General features: G+C 45.0%; 1 protein-coding gene and 1 pseudogene across 1 annotated transcript in view; both read right to left on the bottom strand.

The window, feature by feature from the left end:
• Positions 1–25242, bottom strand: part of KIZ (kizuna centrosomal protein) — a 737711-nt gene that overhangs the window by 446059 nt on the left and 266410 nt on the right. The window lies entirely within an intron of this gene.
• LOC138298358 (5S ribosomal RNA) lies at positions 19032–19150 on the bottom strand (annotated as a pseudogene).

Here is a 25242-nt window from a genome sequence, read left to right as displayed (position 1 = left end):
TAAAAACAATTATTTGATTGGTCCATGGTACTATCTATGCATACTACTGACACTGCTTGCCTTTCTGATTTGGATTGGTTTTTGTCAGCATTTTCTTTCTGCTGATAAATGGTCACTATCTTCCTGAACGCTCTGCAGTTGAACTGGTGGATGAGGTTTTAACACCTTACCTGTCTTCTCATAAGGTTTGAAGAGACTTGTCCCTTTTGAACATTTCACCTGTTCTGATTCCTGGTGAGACTGTTTGGGGTAAAATACCATATGATATCTTTGGCGCTACTGAAGTCATTCAAATTCCATAAATTTTTTAAGTATCTATGAATGATGTTATGGTACTGGCGGTTGTATCGGATGACTGGGATTTAAAAACAGTTGATTCTGTGCTTTCTGAGCTTGAATAATACACTGTATTTGAAAGTAACGATGTTTACACGACAGCAGCAAATTACGGGGAAATGTTCTGTTATCATCATTATGGACATTATTTTCTGCATCGAGCTGATACCCCTAGATCAGTTTATAATTACACACAATGAGAACATTGTCTAACTCCACCAGTGGGGAGTTCTAAAACTTATATAAATAAGTTAACATATTTTACTAGGCATGATGCTAGAAATGCTGTATCATATTATTTTAAATTACCTCCATGGACGTCATTTAGGGGGCACCATGGGTCACTGCTGTAACCCCTGGCTTGCCCTTTGGGACCCCTGGCACTGTCTTCGCAACCTCTGACCTCAGAGGTGGCAAATTCAGTGCCAGGAACAAAGAGATAGCTCGAAGTCAGTTGGGGCTCCACTTTCTTTGTTTTCTGTCAAATGTTTTACCTAATAGTGAATAATAATATATTTTTCACTATTAGTGTAATAAAAATGTAGCATAATAAGCTGTAATATGCCTGTCCATGGCAGCTGAGGTACGTAGAAAATGCTTTTAAATGTATGTTGTGTACATGCTTGCGGATAAGATTGTGTTTATGTGAAAAAGAGTGTATGTAAGTATGAACTTGTGTTTATGTGTAAGTATGTGTGTGTGTGTGTGTGTGTGAGTGAAAGTGAAGGTCAAGAACCGTGTGATGTCACTCGCTACCCCTGGCATTTCGGTGAATTGACGTCCATGATTAGCTCTTTCTAAAGCGAGAAATATATTGATAACCGACACCAAATTGATTTATTCAGATTCCTTTGTTTCCCAGCTGGCAACTGAAGACTTTGAGTGTTGGAAGAAAACAATTGATTTAAAGAGTGTGTGGGGGTACAGAATTGGCAAATACACGGTAGGGAAGCTTTATTTAGAGCATACCTTATTCCTTTATAAAGTACATTTTTAAACGACACCATTCAGCAAACAACTTGCCTTGGGTTAGCAAAAATGCTCCCACTAATCCCACATTTCCAAATTTCGACAATTGGCAAAAACATTTAAATGTTACCGAAGAACAGCTCAATAGCTGGGTTAAGAATGACACCTTTAATTCATCACTTTCACATCCCGACAGGTGGTTATTGTGGCCACTGGACACAAATGGTTGTCATGCAGGTTTTGTAAAGTCCATACAGGGTTTTAGAGCGAGGCAACCAGACTCTTGTTACATCACAGCTCAGCACTTGGGGATTTTCACAGCATATATCGTGGACAAACAGCCAACAGTGGTTACGCTACTCCACATGATTTCAAAAGAAGTTGACTTACAAAATGTGTTAGTGGGACCTAGAAAGACAGGCTCAAAACATTTTTATATGCCATGTAAAATGAGATACAGAAGCTTTCATAAATGCAAGCAACCACACGTTTAAGGCAGATAGATAAAGAAATCATGGAGAAGGCTCTAACCATTGTCGATAATGATATGAACACTTTGTCCTACGACATTTACACCATTGTCTCGTCTGCAATTGACATAATTCAAAATGACATGTCACTTTTACATCATGGCCAGAGTCAGCGTACATCCATTATGCAACTGGGTTGAACGTTGCAAGTTGTCAAAAGAGTCCATGTGCCTTGGCAGCACGTTAACTCCAGGGAGTTATTTGCTGTGTTTAATAAGACAGCAGCAGATAATGGCTGAAAAAAGTAGTAAGTTACATCATGCTTAACATCGAAAAGTTATAAAAGTTGCCTTTTACTGTAGCGGAAATTCCATTGTCAGTATGGTTAATCCATGGAGTGATTAATCTGCCCATTTCCACATTTCAAATCACTTTGGGGGTCATTCCGACTCCCGCCGGCGGTGGTAACTGCACGCCCGGCGGGAGCCGCCGAATGACCGCGGCGGCCATTCTGGCTTTCCCGCTGGGCTGGCGGGCGACCGCCAGAAGGCCGCCCGCCGGCCCAGCAGGAAAGCGCCTTCAACGAGGAAGCCGGCTCCGAATGGAGCCGGCGGAGTTGAAGGCGTGCGACGGGTGCAGTGCCACAATCAATGTGGGGCCCTGTTAGGGGGCCCCTGCAGTGCCTATGCCATTGGCATGGGCACTGCAGGGGCCCCACGACACCCGTTACCGCCCTCCTGTTCCTGGCGGCAAAAGCCGCCAGGAACAGGATGGCGGTAAGGGGGTCGGAATCCCCATGGCGGCGCTGCTTGCAGCGCCGCTGTGGAGGATTCCCTGGGGCAGCGGGAAACCGGCGGGACACCGCCGGTTTCCCGTTTCTGACCGCAGCTGTACCGCCGCGGTCAGAATGCCCATGGAAGCACCGCCAGCCTGTTGGCGGTGCTTCCGCAGTCGTTGAGCCAGGGTCAGAATTACCCCCTTTGTATTTACAACATATTCCTGTAGGCAGATTTGAGAGGTTAAGGGACAGTTACACCCACAAGGTGTGGGAGTTATCTTTCGATTACATATGTCTGAATAGTGAGACAGAGGTCTTTATTAGCAGAAGTGAGACTTTTTGTTTAGTCACTGTATGATTCTTAGTCACCTTGCTCGGCACATGCAATGCGGCTGTGGTGAACTTGGCTTGTTATCTGAAGGGTACTCCTGTTTCTTTGATTCACCCAGTATTTCAGATACTTTCAAACTGAAGTAATTTGATGCTGTGTGATGAAAGCAGCTGTGGTATGAAGCCTGGAATCATCTACGTGATTTCGGTTTCCCAAATTTCAACTTGCTGCTGCAACATGTTATTCCCCCGGACACAAGAGATAAAAGTAACAGACTTGTGGCCTTACATCGCTACTTCAAATGTAAATTGTGACAAGCTGAGCAGACTAAATTCTCTTCTATTTAAAAAACATGTCTCTCTCACATCAGGCAGAAAGACCTATGACCTCCAAGTAGCAAGGTAATTCGCAGAGAAACAGTCCCTATTAAATACCATCTTCCTCAAACTCTTTGGAGAATTGGTGATCAGGATTTTTAATGCATCTAATACTACAGCGATTGTGTACATTTTAAGGCTGTTGGCTCTGGATTTGTTAGCACTTTCCAGACAGTCATTGGAGTTATAGCATCAGCCATCAAATCACTTTTTTCGAGTGTCTTACTGGCAGTATGCTGCTGTTGCTATTTTTGATTCGCAATGGCTATCCCATCTCAACAAAGAGGAGTGATGGAGCTCCCACCAGTCCACCTGTGTCGTGATTGCATGATGCAGTATTTCTGAGTTTCACTGGAATTGAATTGGTCACTGTCATTCAGATTGATTCTCACTTGTGTGCAGCCAGTTTTCCATTGCTTGTGGTGCTTCTTCGAATTTGCACTGAAGGTGGCAGGGGTGTGGAATTTATTAAAATATCTACTTGTCCAGGGGACAGGTTGCTTCTCAAATCTACTTATCCTGTAAAAAGATCTACTTGTCCCTTTGGTGCCATGTAGTGTGGCAACAAATTATGGCAGCAATCTCATTAAGTAAGATCTCGGATAATAGCCTCTGATTATGCCAGGGCTACTACCATAGTAGGGCTTGAATACTTGCAGTTTCCTTATTTTGCCACCTTTCTGCAGATCTGCATACTGGGGTTGGAGGAAGCAGTAAGCAATAGTTCCAGGACTGGAGTGCCTTTGAGTCCGCAAACCTACTAACCTGCATGTTTTAAAGATTTTCACCAGCTTCTCTCTAATATTTTCCCATAATAAGAAAGGTTGGACATTTACTCCTGACAATGGCAGAATTAGAACTTCTTCCAGGGTTGGGAAGAAAGTGGCTGGAGGGAAAATGAACTTGCAAATGCTCAATAGATTTTCACATGAGCAAATCTACACATGCGTATTTACCCATGCTAAAATACAGTTCACAAATACAGGGAGTGCAGAATTATTAGGCAAGTTGTATTTTTGAGGATTAATTTTATTATTGAACAACAACCATGTTCTCAATGAACCCAAAAAACTCATTAATATCAAAGCTGAATATTTTTGGAAGTAGTTTTTAGTTTTAGCTATGTTAGGGGGATATCTGTGTGTGCAGGTGACTATTACTGTGCATAATTATTAGGCAACTTAACAAAAAAAAATATATACCCATTTCAATTATTTATTATTACCAGTGAAACCAATATAACATCTCAACATTCACAAATATACATTTCTGACATTCAAAAACAAAACAAAAACAAATCAGTGACCAATATAGCCACCTTTCTTTGCAAGGACACTCAAAAGCCTGCCATCCATGGATTCTGTCAGTGTTTTGATCTGTTCACCATCAACATTGCGTGCAGCAGCAACCACAGCCTCCCAGACACTGTTCAGAGAGGTGTACTGTTTTCCCTCCTTGTAAATCTCACATTTGATGATGGACCACAGGTTCTCAATGGGGTTCAGATCAGGTGAACAAGGAGGCCATATCATTAGATTTCCTTCTTTTGTACCCTTTCTTGCCAGCCACGCTGTGGAGTACTTGGACGCGTGTGATGGAGCATTGTCCTGCATGAAAATCATGTTTTTCTTGAAGGATGCAGACTTCTTCCTGTACCACTGCTTGAAGAAGGTGTCTTCCAGGAACTGGCAGTAGGACTGGGAGTTGAGCTTGACTCCATCCTCAACCCGAAAAGGCCCCACAAGCTCATCTTTGATGATACCAGCCCAAACCAGTACTCCACCTCCACCTTGCTGGCGTCTGAGTCGGACTGGAGCTCTCTGCCCTTTACCAATCCAGCCATGGGCCCATCCATCTGGCCCATCAAGACTCACTCTCATTTCATCAGTCTATAAAATCTTAGAAAAATCAGTCTTGAGATATTTCTTGGCCCAGTCTTGACGTTTCAGCTTGTGTGTCTTGTTCAGTGGTGGTCGTCTTTCAGCCTTTCTTACCTTGGCCATGTCTCTGAGTATTGCACACCTTGTGCTTTTGGGCACTCCAGTGATGTTGCAGCTCTGAAATATGGCCAAACTGGTGGCAAGTGGCATCGTGGCAGCTGCACGCTTGACTTTTCTCAGTTCATGGGCAGTTATTTTGCGCCTTGGTTTTTCCACACGCTTCTTGCGACCCTGTTGACTATTTTGAATGAAACGCTTGATTGTTCGATGATCACGCTTCAGAAGCTTTGCAATTTTAAGAGTGCTGCATCCCTCTGCATGATATCTCACTATTTTTGACTTTTCTGAGCCTGTCAAGTCCTTCTTTTGACCCATTTTGCCAAAGGAAAGGAAGTTGCCTAATAATTATGCACACCTGATATAGGGTGTTGATGTCATTAGACCACACCCCTTCTCATTACAGAGATGCACATCACCTAATATGCTTAATTGGTAGTAGGCTTTCGAGCCTATACAGCTTGGAGTAAGACAACATGCATAAAGAGGATGATGTGGTCAAAATACTCATTTGCCTAATAATTCTGCACTCCCTGTATTTTATAGGGGTACGGCAGATACCATAGGTGCACTTTTGTGACTTTCTTGAAGAATTTGGGGCCACATGTAGGTAGGTTCAGATTTGCGACCCGCAAATTGCTAGTCAGAGCGACTCACAATTTGCGAGTCGCAAATCCTAATGTAGGATGGTGTCCCTGACACCATCTGTGATTCGCAAGGGCTTCGTAAATGCCCACCTCATGAATAATCTTGAGGTGGGTCGCAATTTGCGATCCCCTTGCGAATGGCGGCCCTCACAGGGATGGTGGCCTGCTGGAGACAGCAGACCACCATGTTGGTGACTGCTTTTCAATAAAGCAGTTTTTTTTTTGTAATGCAGCCCGTTTTCCTTAAAGGAAAACAAGATGCATTACAAAAACGAAAAATGAAACGTTTTTGTTTCATTTTTTCAGAGCAAGCAGTGGTCCACAGGACCACTGCCTGCTCTGAAAAAATGTTTACAGTGACATTCACAATGGGGAAGGGGTCCCATGGGGACCCCTTCCCTTTTGCAAAAGTGTTAGCACCCATTTGAAATGGGTGCAAACTGCGATTGGTTTGCGCCCGCGGTCACAAAACAATCCTACATTGCACTGCGAGTCGCAATTAGGAAGGGGTGGCAAACCTGTTTTGCGATTCAGTAACCAGGTTACTGAATCGCAAAACTGGGTTTGTGCATCGCAGTGTGCTTTTTGCACGTCGCAAACAGAGAAAGTCGCTGTTTGCGACATGCAAAAAAGCTACCTACATGTGGGTCTTGGTCCCTAATTAGGTCTGGTGTTAACAAAGACATTTTGTTTTTATTAAACTTCTATTTCTCTCTCTTTCGGCTGGCTTTACTGTGAGTGATCGCACTCTGCTCTTCCACAAGGAGCATATTGGCACACAAAGTTGTTTTGTTCAGTGTCGGGAACTACAGTGGCAATCAGTGACGTAATGAAACTGGAGGGTGCCCCTTTGCAAAGAACATGGAGGAGCCCCCCTCTCCAGACCCACTCAGGGCACGTGCTGTGCTGAAGGGGCCCCCTGGAGGGAGGCTGCGGAGCCTTTGTTATGCCACTGGTGGCAACTTGTGCTTTTAGAGTTCAAAAACTTTTTTTTTTTTTTTCCATTGTTTGTTACAATGTTGAGGGCCTGGTAGCTCCCACAACAATAAAGTGTTACAAAAGCCATGTCAAAACAAGACACGCATTGATGAAACTAAAAGACTTAGAAAAATGTCAGATCAGTTGGCTTTGTCAGTGTTTGCTTATTTTCATGCTTCCCATAATCGTGTTGAAAATGGTTACACTGATTTTCAATTAGAAATATTTTTGGGAAATACTAGCATGCATCAACACATTTTACTAAATGACACTTCATTTGTATCTAATCAGAGAGCATTCTGGGAGCATTATACTTAGCCTCATAGCCTAAACTTTTCAAACATGTGTATACACGTTTTTTTTTTGTACTGGAACCAACGTCAGTAGTGAAGTGTGACCTTAAAACATTTATTTACAGCACTCACCCTAATAATGAAGACTTTCAAATAATGAACCATAAATACAAGTTCGAACAGCATTATCTTTTGGAAACATTACCTCAACTGCAGAGAGTTCCACTCTCTGTAAACAGGCAGCCAAAGGGTTTGTGCTGCAGAGGGTTGGGCCTACTTGTCCCAAGGACAAAGTAAACATAAAAACTTGTTGCCCTTGACCCCAAACAAGATGTCCCGGGCGCCGGGCGATAGGAATTCCACATCCCTGAGGTGGGTCTTGCTGTTTAGCCTGTGCCTTCTTTGGACAAGGATCTGTTAATGTTCTCGATGAGGGTTCATTCATGGACATGCCCACTGAGACTGCAGTTGTTACGCGAGGCATCCTATGAGCAGCCCCTTGTGGATATCATGGCTCCTTCTACATCCCTACTGCATGGAATGCTGCCCCCTCGGCCAAACATATGGCTGAGGCATCTGCTCATGTGTGCTCTGTGGATCTTCCATCTAATGAACTGGTCCCCTTATCTCCAGCCAAAGTGGGGTCCTTCCTGGCTTCAATCTCCATTGATAGGAAATTTCCTTCAGGAACATGACTATTGCTGAATTAAACTTCTGACTTTTTGATTTTCAATTTCTAAATTATCCTTTTAAATTTGGCCTGTCTATCAACATGCCTTGCTTGTCAACTTCCACAGTTTATGTTTTTATGTATAATTTAGCATGCTTTTAGTATTATATTATTAGAGTGTAGTTTTTTTTAGGTCTTGAGCCCTACACTTCTGTCCCGACAATGTGGAGAGTGTGGTAGATTCATTTTACAGCCTTCCTTGGGCACACATATTTTAGCTTAGGCATGGGGCCTGTGCACAATTACCTAGTAACATGCTTTGTTTTTCACTTAATCATTTTAATTAATTTTACCATAACTGACTTTTAGTGGGGATGTTTAATTTTTCTAACCAGCTGCTATTCTGCGAAAGCATCGTTATGCCTTTCTTTGCACGACATATCACCATGTACCTCTGCTCAAGCCTGTTCAAGGCTGTACATGATAATCTATCTAGTATGACTGCCACAAGAATGCAGAGACAGCCAGACACTGAGATACATGATCATGTCAGGCCTGTTTCTCAGAACACAAACATGTTTTATTAGAAAACATCACAGAGGCCAAAGAAGGTTAGAGAGGTCATTCCAGCCACAGGATCCATTCTATGCCATATCCCATTTCATTGCCACGCTGCTGACCTCAACCCTGTCTACAGCCAACCAAGGAGACAGCGGGCTGATCCCTGCTTTTCAGGGATGGGGTGGCGAGTTCTTCCATGGACTAACTATGGGCAGAGGAATGGGCTCTCACTGCCAGGCTATTGCATAGATGCAAGGAAGTGTGGGTAGGAATTCTTAGGCATATGTTTATTCCAATATACTAGGGTTGTTTATTTTCTTTTCACTCATGGTAACAATCTTGATTGTGATAAGTGTCATCTTTCTAATAATAGCAGCTCATATATTTTATCATAGATTGCAGTCTTTTCAATAACTGTAATGCAAACTGGTGTATGTGTGTGTGTGTGTGAGAGAGAGAGAGAGAAAGAGAGAGATAGAGAGGGAGAGAGAGATATCTGTTCTAACAAGAGAAAAGGGCGGGATCTGCCAACCACAATTTCCCTGAGGAGTCATAGAATGTCATGTGTCAGGCTGTCACAAATCACCTTTACTTCTAGGTTTGGGTGAGGTGCTGCTAGCTAGCTGAAAGGGTTGGGCCAACAGCTACAAGGTGTTGTGAGAGTGACTCAGTCCCCTGCAGGCGGTGGTTCTGCCACCAGAATTCAGTAGCCTTGTCCCCATGACAAGAGTCCTAGGACACATCTGACAGTTCACACGAAGTGTATGCAAAATAAATTAGGTTTGTCACTGAAGAGGAAGAAACAGCTTTAGGGTGGGTGAGAACAATATGCACAGGCTTTGTGCAGTCATTCAAAGTGAAGGAAGCATGCCAACATGTAAAGTGAGCTGACTCACTGTCCCATGCTGTATACTGTGGTGGGTAGAAACATAATGTGAACAATTCAACTAACCAATGGATGAAGCTCGTTGACCTAAAGTCCTTCTATGGATGTATTTAATGTTATATACTTTTTTTTTTACCAAAAAAAAAACAGTGGTCTAGCAAAATAGCAAAAGCTGTCTCACAAGTCAGACCAAAAACTACAGTGAAGAAGTTGGCTAGGAGAGGGTGGGTGATAAAGCCATTATGAGGGGAGGGCATCATAAGTACCAGGAGAAAAGCGAACAGGGTAAGAGTAAAGAAAGACTTGGGGGGTCATTCTGACCCTGGCGGTCGGTGACCGCCAGGGTCACCGACCACGGGAGCACCGCCAACAGGCTGGCGGTGCTCCCTCGAGCATTCTGACCGCGGCGGTTCAGCCGCGGTCAGAAACGGAAAGTCGGCGGTCTCCCGCCGACTTTCCGCTGCTCGGGAGAATCCTCCATGGCGGCGGAGCCCGCTCCGCCGCCATGGGGATTCTGACACCCCCTACCGCCATCCTGTTCCTGGCGGATCTCCCGCCAGGAACAGGATGGCGGTAGGGGGTGCCGCGGGGCCCCTGGGGGCCCCTACAGTGCCCATGCCAATGGTATGGGCACTGCAGGGGCCCCCGTAAGAGGGCCCCACAAAGTATTTCAGTGTCTGCAAAGCAGACACTGAAATACGCGACGGGTGCAACTGCACCCGTCGCACCTTCCCACTACGCCGGCTCAATTCTGAGCCGGCGTCCTCGTGGGAAGGTAGATTTGCCCTGGGCTGGCGGGCGGCCTTTTGGCGGCCGCCCGCCAGCCCAGGGCAAATATCAAAATACCCTCAGCGGTCTTGCGACCGCGGAGCGGTATTTTGTCGGGGGAAGACTGGCGGGCGGCCTCCGCCGCCCGCCAGTCTCAGAATCACCCCCTTGGTCTCTCATGGAGTTTAAAAAAAACAAAAACTGAAAAGGTAGTTCAGTCATGTCAGAATTGGAAGGATATGACACAACCAATTAAAAGGATATTAAAGTATGTCAAGCACAAACATAGGGAGAAAAGCCACTGAATCAAATAAAGGGAACAGAGCTAGACAAGAAAGCCACCCACACATGAGCAAGGGGTTGACCCAGAGCCAAATGAATGTATTGTATTGAGCTGAATAGGTATTTGACAGCACAGAATTAATGCTGAAGGTGAGACCTGGAATGGCAGGAGTCTAAATCTTGTGAAACAGAACCCTATACATTTCTGAAAATATGTTTGGATGCAATCCCCAACACAATGTAGAAAAGCTTGCTTTTTCCAGATTACCTTGTTTTATTTTTGCAGTGACTGGCACCCTGGCATAGAGTGCAGTGGCTTAGGGTGTACTGGTTTTGAGTAAAGTGGTGTAGAGCGCATTGGCGTCGAGTACAGCGGCGTAGAGCAGCACATGGTAGGTTGCAGTGGCATAGAGTGCAGTGGTGTACAGTGGAGTGGTGCAGGGTGGAGCACAGTGGCATTCAGTGCACTGGTGTACAGATGAGTGGTGCAGAGTGCAGTGGCATAGAGTAGTGCAAAGTTCAGTGGCAGAGAGTGCAGTCATCCAGAATAGTGTGTCTTAGAGTGCAGTCGTGTAGACTGCATTGGTGCAGAATGGAGTATTACAGAGTAGAGTGCTGTAGAAAGCATAGCCGTACAGTACAGTGGTACAGAGTAGAACAGAGTGGTGTAGTGTGCAGTGACACAGAGCGCAATGGTGTAGAGTGGCATAGCAAGATGCGCTGTAGAGTGCAGTGGCATAGAGTGTTATAGAGTATAGTGGAATAGAGTGCGGTGTGGCGTAGACTGCATTGGTGCAGAGTGGAATGTTACAGAGTAGAGTACTGTAGAAACATTGCATGAACAGTACAGTGGTGCATAGTAGAATAGAGTGGCATACAGTGCAATGACAGTGCGCTATGGTGTAGAGTGGCATAGTAAAATGCGGTGTAGAGGGCAGTGGCGTAGAGTGTTATAGAGTATAGTGGAATAGAGTGCAGTGGCATAGAGTGCATTGATTTTGAGTAAAGTGTTGTATAGTTCATTGGCTAGAGTGCAGTGGTTCAGATTAGACTGGGATAGAGCACAGTGGCATAGAGTAGAGTGGTGCAGAGTAGAGTGGTGCAAGACAGAGTAGAATGACAGAGTACAGTGGGGTGACTAGTTTGTTGTAGAGTGAAGTGGAGTAGCGTAGGGTAGAGTGAAGTGGCATAGAGTAGTAGCGTACTATACAGTGCCCTGGCATAGAGTGGAGCGCTGCAGAGTAAAGAGAAGTGGCCTAGACTGGAGTGGTATAGACTGGTGTAGAGATTTGCAGAGTAGTGGCGTAGAGCACAGTGGAACAGAGTATCGTAGAATATACTGGTGTAGAGTGACAAAGAGTACACTGATGTAGAGTGCAGTGGCATACAGTGGTGCAGAGTGAAGCAAAGTAAAGAGCAGTGGTGTAGAGTATAGTGGTGCAGAGTAGAAGAGGGCAGTGACAGCATAGAGTGGCATAAAGTAGAATGGCACAGAGTAGAGTACAGTGCAGTGGTGCAGAGTGTATTGTTTTGAGAAAAGTGGTATAGAGTACATTGGCATACAGTACAGTGGTGTAGAGTGCAGCAGCATAGAGTAGAGTGGCGCAAAGTAGAATAGTGCAGAGTGAAATAGAGTGGCGTAGAGTGGCGTAGAGTGCAGGTTGCAGAGTAGATTAGAGTGGCTTGGCATAGAGCGCAGAGATGTGGAGTGATGCAGAGTGGAGTGGCACAGAGTAAATTGCAATGCCGCACAGTGCAGTGGAACAGAGTAGAATGATGTAGAGTTCAGTGGCAGAGAGCACTGCTCTCAATGCAACTGCTCTCTGCCACACTCTATTCTGCACCACTCTACGCCAATGCAGTATAGGCTGCTCTACTATATCCCACTGCATTCTACGACAGTCTACCTTGTAACACTGCTGTGCAGAGTTGAACAAAGTGGAGTAGTGTTGCAGAGTAGAGTATACAGGCGAACAGTGCAATGGTGGTGAGTAGATCAGTGTACAGTGCATTGGCATAAAGTGCACTGGTTGAAGTAGAGTACAATAGAGTAGGGTGGTACAGAGCAGAGTGGTGCAGAGTAGAATGGTGAATATTAGAGTGGAGTGGTGCAGGGTAGATTGCAGTGGCATAGAGTGTATGGTGTAGAGTAGATTGCAGGGTTGCAGAGAGGAGTGTCTCAGAGCGGAGTGGTGCACGGTAGAGAAGAGTTGGGTACAGTGCACTAGTATAGAGTGATGTAAAGCAGAGATGTAGACAGTGAGGTAGCATAGAGTGGAATGGTGCAGAGTAGAGTGCAGTGACGCAGTGTGGCATAGAGTGGAGTGACGTAGTGTGGAGTAGTGAGGAGAAGGGTGCAGCAGCGTGGTGTGGCATATAGTGGAGTATGCATGGTGTGTTAACGCACTGTCATTACAGACAACACATCTTTAATTGAAATGACCATTACTTTTGCACAGACATACAGTTTTACTGATAAACGTATACACTGCACAAACTATAATGTGTGGAAATGACATCACCTAGTGTACTGATTTGTTTTTATCATATTAAAATATTTATTTCAACCACAATTAAGAATTACCCTCAGCAGCCAGCATGATTGACACATAAATCCTCTCACTTTGAAGTCAGAGAAAGAAAAGTAAACACCAAGCTCCCTCAGAAAAAAGAGCCTGACACAGCAAGTGTGATAAAATAAGACCAAGATTTGAAGGCATGTTTCCAGAAAGGGAGCACTTGGAAGGATACTGTAAATAAGGTTTAGGCAAAGGGAAGGGACAAATGCAAGCTGGGCAGCCTGAAACAAATAAAGGCAGCAAATAGAAAGCAAGAAAATGTGATTTACAAACCAAGAAGTTAATGGTAAGCAATGGCCGAAATGCATTCCCAGGGAAGCTATCCGAATGTCCCCAAGATGTCATTAGCAAACCAGACAGCTGTGCTGTCTGGTAAGCTTCTAGCTAAAAAGTGCTTAACGTAGTTCTCAAAATTATCACAGCTAAGATTGAGGACTTAGAAGCAAGATCTTGATGCAATAATATCTGCATATTTGGTGTTAAGAAATCCGCAAACACCGGCAGGATGGAAGACTATTTGGAGCATCTACTACTATCCCTTTTTGCACCAGACTCCTCCTACTGATTCCTCATTGTGGAAAAAGCCCACAGGACTCTAGTGAGTAGGCCCCCTCCTGGGACCCAGTAACCCCATCATAGCACATCTGTAGGATTTCTGCAACAGGGATACAGCCATTTGTTTTGCTCGAGAGACAGCAGAATTCTCATCTTTGAGGGCAATAACATATCACAATTTTATGCTCACAGTACAGGGGGTACGACACAAATTCATCCCGTTGAAACAGAAGCTTATTCAGTACCCTGCCCGCCTGAAGATTTCACACCAGGAGAAGAAGCACATTTTTCAAACACCGCAACAAGTTCTGGACAATCTCCAGAAGACCCAGTGGGAGTGAGAGGGGGCACACCCTGCTCTCCTCCTAAACCTCCTGCAGTCCATGAAGCATGCAGACTGACCATGGGAACACACTGAACACAACAATATAGGTTGCACCCCTAGTTCTCACACACACACACTGATGGTAAGTTGCTGTGTTAATGCTGACAATGGCCCCTCTATGTCGTTCTATTTACAAGTCTCCAATGGTGAGATGCCTAACTGTATGTGTGGTTTTGCCTTTTCTCCTTACTTGATGAATCTTTTCATACAGGTGTTGATTACTTGCTATCGGTATACTGAGCCTCCTTCTACCCATGTGCATGCATATCTACTGATGAACCTGGCATCCTCTACCTATGGTTAGGGAAGACTTACTGTCTCTCATGACGTACACCAGGGATTAAACCCTTACAGACGCGTGTGTTTATCTGCTCCCTTTGTATTTTACTATTTTTTATTTCTTTTTCATTTAAGGTTGCCAGTATTCCCATTGGTTCCGGCTTTTTCAAAGATAGGAAGGGTTCCAGTTCTCAATGGGATTGGGCCATGAGAATGGGTGGATGGATGAGCAGGAACAGATGCACTTATTATTACATCGTAGACAACCATCCAAACAACCACTTGCTTGAACAGGATGGCGGCAGCTACAACCCTGAATGGACACGGTGTGCAGTCATTTGCATGGTTTCAGTATGACTTGTGGGTGATACATCTTGGTTAAAATCCCCATAGATGTTTGACTTTGCGTGTAAGAGGTCTCCCTGGAACACTAGACAGGTCCTCTGCCTACCTCAATAAGCATGATGTGAAATCTGCACTACTACAGGAGACCTACCTCATGCCAGGGGCACGCAGGACTTTTGCCAAGCGCTGGTCTTCCTGCTGTCTAACTGCCTTCTACTCCTCCTTTGCCTGCGGAGTGGTCATTCTCATAACAAGCATTTACAATGCAATTGGTCTATCATTTTTTTGAGTTAGAGCTACTGGTGGTGTAAATGCATAACTGAACTTTTCTTGCCACATCATTCCATTGGCCCTGAATAAAACTAAGGGGCTAGCAGGCATACTGAAACAGTTTCAATATTATCAAAGGGGCAGCATATGATTGTAATATCGAAGTGCATCTTCTGTGGAGTGTGGATATGCCACAGCTCTCGAGTTGCTGTCTTTTTCCCAGACAACAGTGCTTAACTGCCAGTGCTACGTTGGGCTGCCAGGCACAAAAGTACATAGAGGAGACGAGGCTTGCACCAATAGCCCCTGGCAATTAATTATTGCATTGGTGAAGTGTTAGAAGCACGGCCTGACACCAGCAGACTGAAAAGAGCAAGAATTAGTAACCTATAAATGAAATCGGAGCAACACTGCACAATGGTCTGTGGGCAGTTCCACACGTGAACTAAAAAGCAAAATGTTTGATGTTGTTGCTGTGGCTATCAAATGTTTGTTTCTCGAATGAAAACTAAAGACTTAGGCCACAGCTGAGAGAAGGTGTCTTCTTCTCCAAGAGTACCTTTTCAGCAAGGTTCATAACCTAGCTGACTTTCTTTTATTTTTCAGTCGGTGAATTATCTACACATTCGTAATCTGCTAATAAAACCAGGGGTGATGTTATGACATTCTAGAGTCAGGTAACTAAACTACACGTGGTGTTTCCATCCAATTTATAATCGTAGCCGTTTGATATATTTAACAAAATTAAAACAGGTGGGGGCTTAAGGATTCCAAATATCCACCATGACTAGGGGTGTTTTCGCATTTGTAAGAGTTTAGGGCCAGTGCGTGTTGGCAGATTCCAATACCCTGTCAGCATGTAATTAATATGTTTTGTGATATATTATTGAGTTTAAAACCACACAGTAGCAAGGTTACTTGTAGTGCTATGCCTGTGTTACAGATGCATTTTCGGTGTTCATTTACAATGTACGTTTAACGTTTACTGCTAGGACCATGTAACAGTAAGAAACAAACATATACGGGATTCCCTATACACAAACTACACCTCGGTGGTCTCCTCGAACAACATGGAAATGTTTCCCACACAGGATCAAAATAAGGACCACAAACACCCATTCAACCTGCACTATAATTCTACACAGTGTATGTTGCAGCATTCTATCCATCTAGCAAGCTCTTGAAAGTTCACATACGGTTACTAAGCGCTATGTAAGTGCTATAATACATTACGAGTTTAGCACAAGGTGATATTTGAAAGCCACACAAAGCCCAATGAGAAACAGGACGCCTACGCCACATGGCCAGTGCCAATAAGTACACTGACCACCCACTGCCTGTCCGCCCAACGTCACGCAGGATGGATGGTAATACAGAGGCACAAACAGCCGATTTAAATGAATGAAAAGCAGCAACAGCATGAACTTTATTTAATTAACATAGGGGACCCACGATGAACACGTCTCACTGTGCGATTGCCGCCACGCTGAGAGAACCTCTCTCTGTTTCTCTCTGAGGCGCTTTATTACCTGTGTGAGAGGCCACACGCAATGTAAAACAAGCATTTGCAATGGAATAGGGTCTCGCATTGCACCGAATTAGAGCTATTATCATTCGTAAACTCCCAACCGGATTTTTCTTGCCACATTAAATGGAAAAAAACAGCACGATCGCACTGCTACAGTTCACTCGTAGTGAAACCTATCGGCAAAAGTGCAATTATCTACGTAACCGGCAAAAGTGCAATTAACTATGTAACAGGGTCGATGTTATGCAAAGCGCTCGACTTCTGCCAAGCGAGATCGCGCTGCGAAAAAAACGCAAAAAGTAGTCCACACACCTGATGGGAAACAGCGAGCCTCGCATGTTTTCAGTATTTGGTTGCTGCGCTCGATGGAGGCTAACCACCGGAAAACGCATGATGTATTCGTGCCTTCCACTAATGAAAGCAAGCAGATTTTAACAGGCAAGCCCACGAACCAATGGAAGACACTGACGTGACATGGACGGGGCTCCAAGCCCATTTCTAACTCCTAAAGCATCTCGCAAGCGAAACGCATGCGCAAGGGCATGCGACGCAAGCTCAACCCTAAACAAGCATGACGGCCCTTTCATAAGAGGCCCGTAAAATGCACAATTCTTGGGGGAAAAGAAAGCGGAAACTAGACCGTCCCATGCAACAACACAAGCAGGTTTCAATAACAAGAACAGCTACATCTCAACCAGCATGCACAAATTGTTTGCAAATAGATTTCCAATTAAAAAAACTACTTAACCAAAAACGCGAGTGATAGTAGCTTCCGATACTCAAGCCCAGCACTCTTCATAGAAGGGAGCAGCCTGCTGCAGCAACTTCAAGGGCGGTGCAGAAGGGTTTAGGAAGTCAGAGTAATAGCAGAAGTGCAAAGATGAGGGTGCTCCTGTTAATGGAGTTACAGTAGTGCTCCTGTGAATACGCCAGCCGCCTCCAATTCAGGATGTTAGTGATCGGAATGTGATGAGATTCTGGGTGAGAAAATGTTAAATAAAATAAAAAAAACACAAGTCGAAGCATTTCGGCTCCCCCACCGTCATGGAGCTCGAAGGGGAAAGACAAAAGAAACATTGTGACAGAACTGGTGCTAATGCAAAGCGATCCAATACCACAATCAAGATCGCGCTCTATGAATCTTCAAATTGCCATGGAACGTGAAAAGGACAGAAAGAAGAAAAAGATAGTTCGCCCACACGAAAGCATATTGGAAATGTAACAGGGTCAGTCTGCAAGGTGTAACAAAACAGCCTTAAGGCGGGACAAACAAAGTATTTACCAATTACATCAAAGGATTTTTGCATGGCAAGCCCAGCAACGAATGAAAGTGATGAGCGTGAGGTGGGTGTGGCTAAACCCCACAAATAGATTACAACAGGTCGGAAAGGCAGCATTTGCGCGCTGCTATACTCAACCTAAAAAGTGGGACGCAGTTTGTGGTGCAAGGTTCCCGCTGCATCTCACATGTGGCATTATTAGATAGTGTCTTTGCAGATGAACAGATCACAGAGATACAGGAGTATTTTGAGATCAGTGTGGGCAGGGTGGACTCCAAGTACATGTGTGGGAACCTTTTAAAATCACAATTCGTGGCAAATGTATGATGAAATGTAATGCTGTGCTCCACACACTCTGAAACCACGTAAAATGACTGGAGATGGATATCAGGGAGACAGTGCACACTTTATCACATGCATGCAAGGCTGATACTTGAGAGCAACTCCACCTTCAGATCACAAAATTAACAAAGTGGCAGCCAGAAATTGCAAATATAGGGAAAATATGTCAAGGCACAGATGTATGGAGAGGGAGAGCAGCCTGGAAAGTCATTAGCTATTATGATTAGATGTCCCCAGGTGGCTAACTATATTGTAGAAACTGAAGACACCACAGGACATACTTGGCGTGATTCCACACAGATTCTCTCTGTGGTTTTGCCCTATTTCAAAGGCTGCACACGGCCACAGGATAAGACAGCTCCGCGATGGCTGAGTGAAACATGATGCCTCTTCCTAAAGCAGCCAGTCACTGTTAATGAACTGCTACACCTGTTAGGGGAACTCACCATGAGCAAGGCACCTGTAGTTTTATAAATAATTTGGTACTACCCTGGCCCCCAAATAACTTGCAGTATTTGAGGAAGCAAGGGCTAAGGAGATCCTTCCCCGTTCTACACGTGAGACAGTAATTGTTACTCTCTTGAAACCAGATACACCAGCACATAAATGTGGATCTTACCGCATTATGCCACTCTCGAACTGTGACATTAACATACTTGCCAAATTAACTGCCAATAGGCCAACTTTGTTGCTCCCTTTCCTTGTTTGCCCACACCAGGCCGGATTTGTTCCAGGTTGCTCAACCTCCCACAACCTGCATGCCCTATTTGTTCTCCTGCATGACACAGACACAGCTCTCAATGCCCCTGAGATGTTTGTGGATGTTTCGCTAGAGTGAGGCTATTTATTCATGATCTTGGGAAGGCTGGGAATCCCATATCACCACTTGAGCTGGACTACTTGAGCTGGACAAAACTACTCTATACTTCCCCCACTGCCAGGGTCCATGCCAGCAATGCTTACTCAGATTTCTTGACGATATCCAGGGGCACGAGACAGGGGTGCTCCCCCTTGCCCATCCTATCTGCGCCAGCCACAGAACCTTTGGCAGCTATGTTCCGGCAATATGTGCTGCATTTTACAAGTAGACCCATATTGCTGAGAGTGGTATGACCATAGGCTTTTTGCCTACAGCACCTGGTATTCCCAGGCAGTCTCCCATCCAAGTACTAACCAGGCCTGACTCTGCTTAGCTTCTGAGATCAGACCAGATTGGGCGCATTCAGGGTGGTATGGCCGTATGCCTTTTTAGCCTGCAGCACCTGGTATTGCCAGGTAGTCTCCCATCTAAGTACTAACCAGGTATGGCCACAGCACCATGAATGAGCCCGATCTCGTCTGATCTCAGAAGTTAAGAAGGGTCGGGCATGGTTAGCACTTGGATAGGGGACTGCCTGGGGAGACCCATATTGATCTCCATGTACCCTGACAATATGACACACTACATTCAAGAGCCTAATTTAAGCCTTAATGCTATTATGCATGAATAGATCCGGATTGGATCATTTTTGTGGGTTTTTATTAATTGGAGGATTTTTCCCCTTACAACTAACACACCACGGTTCACATCTGAGTTCCCCCTGAGTATATGTACTGACTAGGGTGCATAGACAGAGATGTCTTTCTAAGGGAAAATGATGGGTCCACTATTGGTCAATTTGCTGAGATGATCTCTCTCTGGATCTCACTCTCATCCTCCCTTCATTTTTACCTCATTTAGCGTTTGAACTTAATGGCCCCTGTCTTACCTCCCTTTTATCTGGTGAAACCACTTATTAGATCTCAGTGCGATCCATTTACGGCTGAATGCACGATCAGAGCTTGGGACAGACTGAGTAAAAAGGTGAGATTGAACCAGGCGTCTCCAACGAGTAGCTTGTAAGCTACTTGTAGCTCTCCAGCTATCACTGCAGTGTTACCCATGTTGAGGCATTCCAGCCTGATAAATTATGTTTTTACATTATTGCAGATGCACGAAGGTCCTTAGTCTTGCACAGAGACCACAACTCTTATTTTGTCTTATGTAGTCATATTATAACATTGACTATATTTGTTTGTAGCTCTGGATGTTTTTTATTGACCATAAATAGCTGTTATTAAAGAAAAGGTTGGCGACCTCTGGACTGGGCTATCTATATTCCCCAAGACCCTCTCTGCAAATCACGCATGAACCCAGCACTGTGACACAAATTCATTCTTGGGGCTTGCAGAAATGGGGTGATTTATACAGTCTTTCTTACAATGGAAGATTACAAAGAATCACAGCCCTGCTCCCCACTAAAGATTTTTACATATTATTGCCTGCACACAAGCTGCAAATCCTCCCTCCCAGACTTTTCAAAGGAACCAATTACATTTCTGCCTCTGGAATGTCGTTTTGATGGAATGACTACTCAGCACCTCATCACTATACTGTACACTGCTTCACAGGCGGGTAAGGCTAGACATACCCAGTCTTTGCGTTCCCACCAGGAAGGGGGAGTTAAGGGGAGTTGAGGCGAGAGATCCCTGATTGGACATGTAGTTTCCCTGTACTTAGAGAGGTATAATGTCTTCTAGCACTAGCTCCACATTATCCACTACAGGTTTTTACAACAAGCATATTACACCCCATTGAGTTTACATAAATTTGGCCTGAGAGAAGATTCCACTTGTAACTGGTGCAGTGCTCTGGAAGCAGGGTTCCTTAATCTGTTAAGAGGTGCTGGCAACCATAGTCATGATGACTGAATGTTTAAACATGCAAAACCAGTCATCACATTGCTAAGATGGGTGAGGGGACTAGACATTCAATACAAACAATTCCTGGCTCTAGCACTATTACTGGCCATCAGAAAAGTGTCATACTTTTGGGGTAGGGGCAGGTTTCCAAATTCTAAATATTGATAAGAGAGTTGGTGTACTGCAATAAGCAGCTGGAGATATATGCAGAGCTGATGCCATACACCCCTCGACCTAGAGATATATGCGGACCCCTCAGGTCATTCTTACATCTTCATGCCATGCAGCATGATAGCAACACACTGGCAACCCCTTGAACAGGTTCATGAACTGTAGATGCAGAGATCATCTCTTGGTCTTTACTGCTGACTGTCTGGGGACCTTTAACATTTTGAGAAGAGAGTGACAACAAGGCTGGCCTACTGTGATGCACAGTCCACCTCCTCTGGGACCACCCTCTATTTTGTCATATGAATGCCAACCCCATGTTTATTTACGGCAGCTGGGATGTCGCTCAACACACTCTAAAAACTCTCTCTGCCTTAACATATATGCTTAATTGCTGTCCTCAATCTGATATATACCTGTGGATTCACTATCCTGTATTATGGGCAACTGGTTTGTATGCTACATTTGCTGCCTCATTGGATTGTGTGAAATGTTAATAAATAAATGTAATAAACAACTTTCAATAAGGCCATAGTATATGGTGTCCCAAAATACACCTATGGCATGGAAAGCTAAATGTCCACAGTGGACTACAGCATTACTGTACCATCCACTAGTCTGACAAGGCAAACATGGCACCAGGTCTTCCACTGTAGACTGACTGCTGCATTTTTGAAACTGCAACCTAACATGTCTGCCTTTTTGAAAGGACAAAACCTTCCTTTTAAATATTAAAAGATCCTCCCATGTAGGCCTTATATCCATCCCACAAGGTAGGGTGCATGGTATTTAAATGTAGGACATGTAGAAATGTAAATTTAACATGTCCTTACTGTGGCTAGTTCCCAAAAGCTACTTTCATTGTAGGAAAACCTTCTTGCCCATGGGAAAACAATAGGAAGCAATATGGCATACCAAGACTGTATCTCAGGAATAGGACCAGCTAGACAAATAATTAAACCCTTACCTTTAATAGTCATTACAAGTTTAATTCATTGGTAAAAGTGAATTCTTAATGAATATGAAGGAAAAATATATTTTAGAAAGTTGCCCTTTATCTGTCTCACCTGTTAGAAGGATCATTATTATAGGCCTCTGGCCAGTGCTGAGCCTTGAACAGGTGTGATATGCCTCTCAGGAGCAAACAGGCTGACCAGAATGGGCAGAGTAACGCCTCTGAACTCCACAGAATAAGTAGGATGGGAGCGGTGGGCATTCTTTTGACGCTACAGTGTCACATAACTAAAGTGTCAAATCCTGCTTGACAGGTCTGTTGACCCACATGTTAACACTTGGGGTACACTTGAAAGGGAGTGAACAAGATGGTAAGTCAATTCTTGTGTATCGACTGCCTGACTCTTGCAGGAGCTTGCTTTTGTCATAGCAGACTTCTGTCTAAGGATTTGTTGTGCACAGTATGGCTGCGGTAAATTGGATTTTAGTGTTAGATGTGTAAGGACACTAGAATTACTACAGTACACTCTCTGAACACATCAGCAGCTCTCAGAGCCCAAGTTTAGTGTGGCCAAAGACTTTCACCATCTTGAAAGTGCCCTGAAACATGGCATTTTGGGTCTATTTGCAGTAAGGCAAACAGGACTTGCCGCAAATTTGGGTAAAGGTTACCCTGGGACCTTTTACCGTATTGGTTAGGGTGTGCCCAGGAGTAATTGCCATCCACCTACTAATGCCAGGCATAAATCTTGCACCTCAAGGCACCCACTTCAGAACACTTTGTGGACCTGCAAAAGATCAGAAGAGGATTGGATCTACTGTCTGTGAGCTGAGAGGGGCCCTGAAGGACTGACCCTCCTCTCTCTTGTACTTAGGACAAAGAAGTGGATTACAAGGGCAGTTGGATAAACTTCTGCATTTCTACAAGTAGACAACAAGCTTACTTTTCCTGAAATGACCTAGCTGATCAGTTAAACTGGAACTGGACTGGACCCTGCTGTTGGCCTCTGACTGACACTGTGTGAGTCTCTAAGTGCCTCTCCTAAGCTTATGAAGTGAACTTCTGTGGTGGATTTGGACTTAAATAACTATGTTAGAAGGTTAAATCCTTGACAAGGTCAAACCTGGCAGGAGTATCCAGCCCACACTCCATCTTGGTCTGCTTTAAATTGCATATATGTCCTGGTGTACTGCAACCATAGAGTATCATTGGCACTTTAAGCTTTTTGGGGGAATTTCTACTTAAAACTATAATATGTCTCTGGTTCTATTTACTGGAATTGAGTCATTCGGATTCTTATTTTGTTTATTAAATTTTACTCCATTTTTCTAATTCAGTTTGTGATTTTGTTGTTTTGCATTTTGACTTTTTTATGCAGTACCAAACAACAAGTTACTTACCTTTGTTAATGGTCTTTTTGGTGGAGACTATCTATAGAATGTAGATTCCTCATTTTCTGAATATTCTCCAGGCATCAGTCTGGATACCAAACATTTTCAGCAGTACTTGGGCAGTAAGGTGGTGCTGTTTTGCTCCATGTTGACTCCATTCCACTCCGGAAATGACATACAGGCCAATATAGGTTCCACACCTGTATGCTGTCAGATGCTTTAAAAAAATGTTTGCGCCCCCAGATGCACAGCCGCAAGAGCAAATTGGTTGTGACAAGCGTGCAGATTCCTAGATTTGGGATCTTATTAGTGGATGGAGTCTAAACACAGAACCGGGAGGATGAGCGTCTCAGTGAGGCATCTGTGGACAGACAGAGGCGGTCATTCTAACCGCGGCGGTCGGCGGTCGCCGCCCGCCAAGCGGTTCCCGCCAAAAGACCGCGGCGGCCATTCCGGCTTTCCCGCTGGGCCGGCGGGCGACCGCCAGAAGACCGCCGGCCGGCCCAGCCCCTTCAACAATGAAGCCGGCTCGGAATGGAGCTGGCAGAGTTGAAGGGGTGCGACGGGTGCAGTGGCACCCGTCGCGATTTTCACTGTCTGCACAGCAGACAGTGAAAATATTTGTGGGGCCCTGTTAGGGGGCCCCTGCACTGCCCATGCCAGTGGCGTGGGCAGTGCAGGGGCCCCCAGGGGCCCCACGGCACCCGTTCCCGCCATCCTGGTTCTGGCGGTGGACACCGCCAGAAACAGGCTGTCAGGAACGGGGTCGGAATCCCCATGGCGGTGCTGCAAGCAGCGCCGCCATGGCGGGTTCCCTGGGCCAGCGGGAAACCGGCGGGAAACCGCCGGCTCCCCTTTTCCGACCGCGGCTTTACCGCCGCGGTCAGAATCGCCCAGGAAGCACCGCCAGCCTGTTGGCGATGCTTCCGCCGCACTCCGCCATGGCGGTCATGGACCGCCAAGGTCAGAATGACCCCCAGAGTGTCTAGAAGAAAGAGCTTAATGAAAGTTAAGTAACTTGTTTTTCTTTAGAGGCTTGCAGCTGCTATTTCCTCACCTTTTGAATAGATGCTAAAGCAGTCCATATATGAAGGTGGGTCTGTGAATAGACTCAAACCAGAACATCGTGGAGGAATGAGTGGCCAAAATGCTCCTCTCTGTGAACCTGACTGTCCAGGCAGTAGTGCTTCATGGACGTATGAAGGGACACCCATGTAGCCACTCTGCATACGTCCATGACAGGAAGTCCGCGTGCCAACGCAGTTTAGCATCTTTGTCCCTGGCAGACTGAGCATGCAGTGCTTCCAGAGGCTGTTTATTAGCCAGTGTGTACCTATCCTTATGCAGAGCATAATCCAGTGAGAGGTGGCTCGCTCTGCACAACCTTGCCTTTTTTCACTCCAGTGAACCCCAGAAAGAGGTGATCATCCGCTTGTTGTTCTTTGGTGTGATCTATTGTAGAAGCTCAGTGGTCTCTTGGGGTCGAAGCAATGGAATCTCTCCTTTTTGTTAGAGGGGTAAAACTAAGCATAGAATGCAGGCAGGATGATCAGTTGACTGACCTGAAACACAAAAATAGAATGAGGGAACATATGTTGCAACCCTTTTAAAAACTGCATGAAAACTGGTTACTTAAACAAGGGGTCTGATCTGGCAGCTGTTAGAAGGCCAAAAGGGCCAAAAGATAACCTTTAACTGTGCCCAAAGCAAAGCCTTCCAGACCTTGGTCTGGAGGGGGCAACTTGGCAGGCGCCACACCAAACCACAAATTTGCCCCGTATACCATTTTCATTGAGAGACGCCTGCCTGCTAAGATGACGTTAACCACCTACGGAGGAAGATCAAATGTGTTCAACTGTCGCTGCTAAATCACCAAGCATGAAGGTGGAGATTGCTAAGGCCCAGGTGCAGACCTGCCCTGCTGCTCTCACAGCAGATCCTTAAGAGGGGCAGACTGATTGGAAGACAAATGCTCAAGCTCAGAATACCACGTTCTTGATGCCCAATCCGCAGCAACTAGGATGGCTTGGGCCTGGTCAGTCCTGATCTTTTTGAGAATTTGGGGCAAGAGTGCTATTGGTAGAAAGCCATACAGGAGTGT

This window comes from Pleurodeles waltl, chromosome 5 (assembly GCF_031143425.1).
Source record: "Pleurodeles waltl isolate 20211129_DDA chromosome 5, aPleWal1.hap1.20221129, whole genome shotgun sequence".
NCBI classification, from domain to species: domain Eukaryota; kingdom Metazoa; phylum Chordata; class Amphibia; order Caudata; family Salamandridae; genus Pleurodeles; species Pleurodeles waltl.
Note: the sequence above shows the minus strand (reverse complement) of the source record. Positions and strands in the feature narration are given on the sequence as shown.